This window comes from Zeus faber (genome assembly GCF_960531495.2).
Source record: "Zeus faber genome assembly, chromosome: 19".
In the NCBI taxonomy this organism is placed as follows: Eukaryota; Metazoa; Chordata; class Actinopteri; order Zeiformes; family Zeidae; genus Zeus; species Zeus faber.
Window position 1 is genome coordinate 20,808,678 of NC_137206.1, and position 7,500 is coordinate 20,816,177.

At 43.8% G+C, this 7,500-nt stretch overlaps 1 protein-coding gene across 1 annotated transcript in view; it reads left to right on the forward strand.

Moving 5' to 3' along the window:
- scn5lab (sodium channel, voltage gated, type V-like, alpha b) overlaps positions 1 to 7,500 on the forward strand; it is a gene marked incomplete at its 5' end in the record, with an annotated part of 113,784 nt that overhangs the window by 78,179 nt on the left and 28,105 nt on the right. The window lies entirely within an intron of this gene.

A 7,500-nucleotide genomic window follows, 5' to 3' on the forward strand; every position in this document is an offset into this window, starting at 1 on the left:
CCTGCCCGAGTCACCGATATAGTTATTTTTGTCAAAATTAGTTTGTCTGTGATATTTTAAACAAGCCTCCTGCTGCATCTGCAACAATGACCTGCTCTGAATGAACCTTCATACTCACCTGTAGAGAGAAATCCAAGAACCTACCTGGTACTTACCTGTGTAAAGTTCTGCATCTGAAGTGTTGCACCAACCTGCAATACTGAGAGATGATGATGATTCGTCCAAATGATTAGTCCGGCTTAAATTTAATCGGAATTTGCCTTAAAAAGGTCTTAAAAACGATTGAATATATATAACTTTATTTGACTCTGCAGACACCTTGGTGACCACAGGTTTCATGGTTTATGGCTTTGTTTAATAAGTACCTTTGTATCCCTGGCGGTTTATAGACTGAAAATTCATCCCTGCAGCGGTTACTTGTAGTTTTACCTGGACATTTTATCGTATTTTATAATAACAGATCAGAAGTAGCGGGAGGATTGGTGCTGTCTGAGGAGCTACCTACACCTCCAAAACCCTGTGGACGGTCGTTCTTTATTTGCTTACTTACTGTTTGGTGTCTGTAAAGTGAGAGATTGAGGACAGAAATTAAGGACAGTGAAGAGTGACGCCAAGCGGAGAGGTCAAAGGTCATATCCATACTGTGAGATGAGCTCTGTGCATAGGAAGAGGAAAAAATAACCAAAAAGAAGAGATTGTACGAAAGTAAAAGGGAACATACCTCTCTCTCCATGTTCTGTTTTTCTGTTTATCCTTCACCCTCCATCTCGGCTCCCTCTTTCAATGGATAACTGGCTCGATTTATACTGCTAGCACCCCCCCACGCACGCACACGCACATACACACACATACACACACACACACACACACACACACAGTTTCCCATGTTGCAGCTCAGTGAGGGGGATAGAATTGGGGGCCTCAGGCAGTGCATTATGGTCTAGCCTTTGTCTCACTCTGTCTCACTCTAAGTTCCTGTGTGTGTGCTTATGTGGGGGTGTTAGTTTGTGTTTGTGTGTGTGTGTGTGTGTGTGTGTGTGTGTGTGTGTGTGTGTGTGTGTGTGTGTGTGTGTGTGTGTGTGTGTGACATTTTATGCCTGCGCTAAGTGCATCTACGGCGTCTGCGTGTGTGTGCATTTTAAGATTACAAGCACAGTGACGTGTGTTTACGTACGTGTGTGTGTGTGTATGTGTGGTGTGTGTGTGTGTGTGTGTGTGTGTGTGTGTGTGTGTGTGTGTGTGTGTGTGCGCACACCTTGGGCTTTTTTACAAGGAGTCATTTTTTTAGACTGGATATCACATTTTTTCACATACAGTAATATCTTCCTTTACAGAAAATCTAATCTAACAAAAATAAAGCCTGTGTGTGCGTGTGTGTGTGTGTGTGTGTGTGTGTGTGTGTGTGTGTGTGTGTGTGTGTGTGTGTGTGTGTGTGTGTGTGTGTGTGTGTGTGTGTGTGTGTCTGTTTGTGTGTGTCTGTGTGCGTGTCTCGTTTGTGTATACGTGTGTGACCCTGTAAGTTGAGGACACTGACCACAGTGATATGCAGAAGGGATGGACAGGAGACGATAGGCGGTAGCGGGAGAGGAGAGGAAAGGAGGAGGAGGAGAGGGGGAAGAGGAAAGGAGAGGCGGGGGAGAGAGGGGGTATGAATTAACGAGAGGAGGAGAAGCGGTGGAGCAGAGAGGAGAGGAGGAGGAGAGGCGGAGGAGGCGAGAGGGGGAGGAGAGGGGGAGGAGGAGAGAGGGGATATGAATTAAGGAGAGGAGGAGAAGGAGAGGAAAGGAGAGGCAGAGGAGGAGACAGGGGGAGGAGGAAGAGAGGAGGAGGAGAGAGGGGGTATGGATTAAGGAGGGGAGGAGAAGGAGAGGAAAGGAGAGGCAGAGGAGGAGACAGGGGAAGGAGGAAGAGAGGAGGAGGAGAGAGGGGGTATGGATTAAGGAGGGGAGGAGAAGGAGAGGAAAGGAGAGGCAGAGGAGGAGACAGGGGGAGGAGGAAGAGAGGAGGAGGAGAGAGGGGGTATGGATTAAGGAGGGGAGGAGAAGTAGAGAGGGGAGGTGAGTAAAGGAGCAGAGGAGGAGAGGAGGAGGAGAGGAAAGGAGAGGCAGAGGAGGAGAGAGGGAAGGTTAATTAAGGAGAGGAGGAGAAGGAGAGATGGAGAGGAGGAGAGGAGAGGCGATGAGGGGAAAGGAGAGGAGGAGGAGGAGCGGTCAGGACATAATAAAGAACGATGAGAGATGACAGGAACCGAGCAAAATAAGGGAAGAGTGAGGAAAGGGAAGACAGAAGTCCAGTGAGAGAGAGAGAGTGATGGAGGCGGTATATACGTGTATTTTACATCTATCTTACCAATTCCTCTCCTTTACCTTCCCATTCTCCTCTAAATGACGTTCTCTCTGTTTGTTTGTTTTCCATCCACTCATCCCCCTTTCACTTGTCTTGCACTCCCTCTCTCCCCCAGACCGTGACACTCTCTCCTTTTCTCTCTTCTTCTTTGTCAATTTCTATCTATCTCTACCCATTTCCCTTTCTTTATATCTAAGCTGGAATGACAGATTTGTGTCGTGCTGTGTGTGTGTGTGTGTGTGTGTGTGTGTGTGTGTGTGTGTGTGTGTGTGTGTGTGTGTGTGTGTGTGTGTGTGTGTGTGTGTGTGCGTGTGCCTGTGCGTGTTTGTGCACCCGTGTGTGTGAGCACACCTGCACTGATCTGGGTCCTCGTCACCTCTCCTCTTTTATCATGTAGCGCACCTGTTCCTCTCTCTCTCTCTCTCTCTCTCTCTCTCTCTCTCTCTCTCTCTCTCTCTCTCTCTCTCTCTCCCTCTCTCTCTCTCCTTCTCATCTCTATATATCTCTCTCTCTTCTATTCCTCCATCGATACACCTGCTGACAGCCCCCTCCCCACCTTGTTTATTTGTCTCGGGTACACCTGGGAGCCTACTCTCTCCGTCTTTCTCTCTTTCTTCTCCTTTCGTCTCTGTTGCTGTTTTCTTTCTTCTCTTCGTCCATCACGGCTCGATGGGCTTCTGTGACAAACATTTTACTCGAGAAATGTTCTTGAGAAAAGTTTTTGATATAGTCTCCTTGATTTTTTGGGACTTTATATGTTTACTCCACTGAATTTTTGAAGAGTTGTGCAAAAAAAAAAGGTTTATGAAACGGTTACCTTTGAATTTCTACGTGCATAATTGCATAAGTACATATAATGAAAGGTACTTTAATAAAAATGTTTACTTTTAGTATTTTTGATATGCTGTGCTTCTAATTAATTTAACATATGGATACTTTTCCCACCACAAAATACGATACTATAAATCCAGATTACATTGAATTTTTCTCTCATTTAAATATTTTCAATTGAAAAATTAAAAAACAAAACAAACCAACTGTGTAAACAAGTGTAAAAAAACATTGCTGTTACAATATCCTGTATATACACATATACTTGAGAGAGAACTCCCAGAAAAATAATCCATTTACGGCCACATGTCAATTGACTTGCATCAACTAATAGGCAACCATTAGGGGGAATGGCGCACGGTGGAGCGAGCTACTCCAAGTCTGATCATAAACCCTTCAATACAAAAACCACTCATTGAAACCGGTCAGGAAATGTAAACATCGTTGTGCTTTTTATCCAGAAAATGCGGCATCTCCCCTGTTTACGTGTTTGGTTACAGGCCAGACTTGCCCGTTCCAATACGGTGTCGACGTTGACGTGTCACGGCCATTGGCCGAAGCAGTCAGTTCGCCGTCTGTGTTTGCGTGTCTGTGATTGTGCGACCGTGACCTCTTCGGTGAAAATTCTTCTTTTTCTTCTGTGGTGTCGATCATTCACTCGCTCTGAGCGATCGTAAAGCGATTTGGTTGTCTTTGTGACAGCGGCGCAAAAGTTGTCTTATTCCCCCTTTAGAAATATGTATAGAGAGACAACCTTGTGTCGAAAAATGTAAACCTTCTCAAACTGTAAACTTTCACTCTCTCATTCCCTTTCTGTCGTTTCTCAGTCTATATCTCTTAAGCATTATCAGTAGTACTACTAGATTGTAGAGCTCTTTGGGAGTAAGGGTAAAAGCTATTTAGCCACAAGGTGAAACATGCACACACACTCTCACACACAGTGGCCTGATGTGAAAGGGCAGTGTAAATGGACCAAACTTGAGAACATACTGTATTTTTGCCCCGAAACTCCTTTAGTCTACTTAGCACCTAAAAGAAGGAGAGAAGGAGAAGGAGAGAATAAGAGGGAGAGGGGGGAGAGAGGGGGAGGAAGACAGAAGGAGAGAAGAAGGTAGGGGGTTCGGACGGTAACACAGCCTTCACTAAGCATCAAGCCTTGGTTTGAGGGTGTGCGTGTGTGTGTGTGTGTGTGTGTGTACTTTTCACACATTTGAGCGTTTAGACAGCAGTGACGTTGTTACATAACATAACTTTGAGAAGTAAGAGCTGACAAGTTCACTCTCCCGAACAGAACCCCACAGGATCAGACCATCCATCCGTGTGCAGTGTGCCCTGCCCTGACAGTGTGTCCTTGAGTAAGACCTTGAACCGGCATAGCTCCTGCCTTGTGACCTCTCTGACTTATTGTCTTAATGCACGGGTGTTTCAGAGAGGCAGATGCCATGAAAATGAATCCTAATCTGCTTTGACGCCCAAAAAGTGCACGCGGCTCGGTCTGTCCTCGAGTGACCGAATAAAACGTCACAGCTTAAGACAAATCGCAACAATTTTGCGTTCCCAAAATAATGACTAAGTGACCTTCGATCCTAGCTTGACCTCAGACCCAGCCCAGAGCCGGTCCTGATGACTCATCAGTACAACCCACTGCACGGTACACCTCATAGCATTGTGCATGTGTGTAGGCGTGTGTGTGTGTGTGTGTGTGTGTGTGTGTGTGTGTGTGTGTGTTTGTGTGTGTTTGTGTGTGCGCTTGTGTGTGTGTTGATTAGATCTTTTGTGATATGTAGCCTTCAGCTGTGCAGTGATCTCATCCCATATGTTATCAGGTCCTTTCAAGCTGAAAAACCTGTGTGTGTGTGTGTCTGTTAGTGTGTGTGTGTGTGTGTGTGTGTGTGTGTGTGTGTGTGTGTGTGTGTGTGTGTGTGTGTGTGTGTGTGTGTGTGTGTGTGTGTGTGTGTGAGTGCATGTGTGTGTGTGTGCATACACGTGTGTGCCTACGTGTGTGTGTGTCATCCCCAGTTCTTGCATGTATTTCTGGACATTAGTAATTTATTACTTTGGGATTAGGGAGTGTGGTATGTGATCTATACAACAACTCTACTGGTACTGTATTTAGATTTATATACTTATATTGATTTTCATATTTACAAATATTTTTAAAATAACACCATTTATAAATATTATATTGGATATATTTTTTAATATTTTTCCTAGAATATATTTTGATATATACTGTAGAGTATATGTATGAGATATACAGTATGTATTTTTATTGTTTGGCCAGAGAATCATCAGAGAATCATCACAAAATCTCCCCTCTTAAGAGACGCAGGAGTTTGGTTTGAGATGGTCAGAAACCCTTGTGGTCATATAAGACTAATTGAACTGCTGCGATGGAAAGACTAAAAATATGCGATGCCACCCGTTGGTAGGATTTGAGGAGTTTGAAAGTCTTGGTGTATCCCTGCCAGTATACACAATACCCTCAGCCAGGAGGAGAGTGGCATCCGAAGATGCTACTCAGTGAGGAAGTATGTACAACATACTTTAGCGTAGTTATGTCATCATCACCATGAACTGAATCGTCATCATATGTGAAAATAAGCATAACAGCAGTGAACAGTGCTTATCGGCACAGGTCATGGAGATAATTAAGATTGCTACCGGAACACCCTGATTGCTCCAGTGAATATTTCACCCTGACGTCTAAATAATTGAGCCCGTTTTGTTTTTGTCCAGTTAGCTTTAAGGTGAACGGCTCGCTGGCTCAGCAGCGCGACGCCGTAACAGATGTGGTGCCGGTGTGTGGAATGTGTGAGCTGGTTCCTGGCCTAGATGCGCAGATTAATAATGTATCTTGCGAGGGGTGGTGGTGATATTTGAAAGAGGTTAGTCAGCAAACTGCTTTGGCTGTAGGAACAACCAGATTCCCCTCTCTCCCTCCCTCTCTTGTTCTCTCCCTCTCTCCCTCCCTCTCTCTTTCCCATACGCTGTGATTCAGTGGAGCAGGACCAGGAAAGTGTTTTTGCTGAGCGTGCATGCTCATTTTTTCGGCGGCCTTCCTGCTTCATGCTGCCAAATACAACCACAGTTTTCCACTGGAAGGTCCCCAAAACATGTCTCTGAAGTTTGTTGATGAAAACACCACTCAGATTATGCATTCTAGCCATTCAAACATGGATCTGTAACCCTCTTGTTCCAAAACGGGCTGTTTTTTGTGGGAGGAGCCACCCTCCCAGGCCCCGAGTTCTGTGAGCCAATGGCGTTTGAGCAGGTCCACCTTATCAGTCCACCAAAACAAACCAAGATTGTGAACGAATTTGAGGCGTGAAATGAGCTCATGACTCATATTAGATCTACAAGTCCTCATTTAAAAGTTTGTTCCCACTTTCGTTGCCATGCTCCAAGCTGGTGGGAGACACTGCACCACCGGATTTTTTGTCTCATGTAAAAGTCGGAAAATAAAATAAAATAAGAAGATAGAATAAAGAAATACATCTACAATAAAAACAAACAATTTTTCTTGGTTTTGTTTGGAGAAACACAGATGACCATATAAGGAAATCCGTGACCAGCTGACGTCAGCTCGTGCAGAGTAGAAAAAAACCTTTGGAAACGGAGCGTTCAGAGCGGTACGAAGCCTGTGCGTTTTGTTCAGAGATTACTGAAATATTTATATAACTGAAATATATATATATATATATATATATATATATATATATATATATATATATATATATACATGACAGAAAATAAAGAAAAGTATAATAGGTCCCCTTTAATAATATGGCCACAAACTTTAGATGATGTCTTTAGCCTAAATAGGTTGAAGAAGGTTCAGCCAAAACATGGCTGGGTGGTGTTGAAACCAAACCAAGTCAAACTCGTTCTCCAGTTACGGGTCACCAACAACATTCAAGATTCAAGAACTTATTTGTCACATACATATACATACGGTCATACATATATGCAGTGAAATGTCATGACACCCGGTGATTATGCACAATAAGCTCTACAAATACTAAAAATACTAAAATGTGCGTAATCAACACAAGACACTCACTCAGGCGGGACCGCAATCGCGATTCTGGGTCCTATAATTATATACTAGTATTAATTGTTTGTGATGTATTAAATACACATTTAAATCCTCCTAAAATAAACTTACCTTAACATACCTCCAGTCACAGCGTCATGTGATTCCACCAAGAAATGAACCAGAGACGCGACGCCTATCATTGTCAGTGGCGAATCACTGGGTTTTATAGACAGGTTAATTATTTGCAGAGTTGAATTCTCGAGGAGACAAATGGACCAAAATTC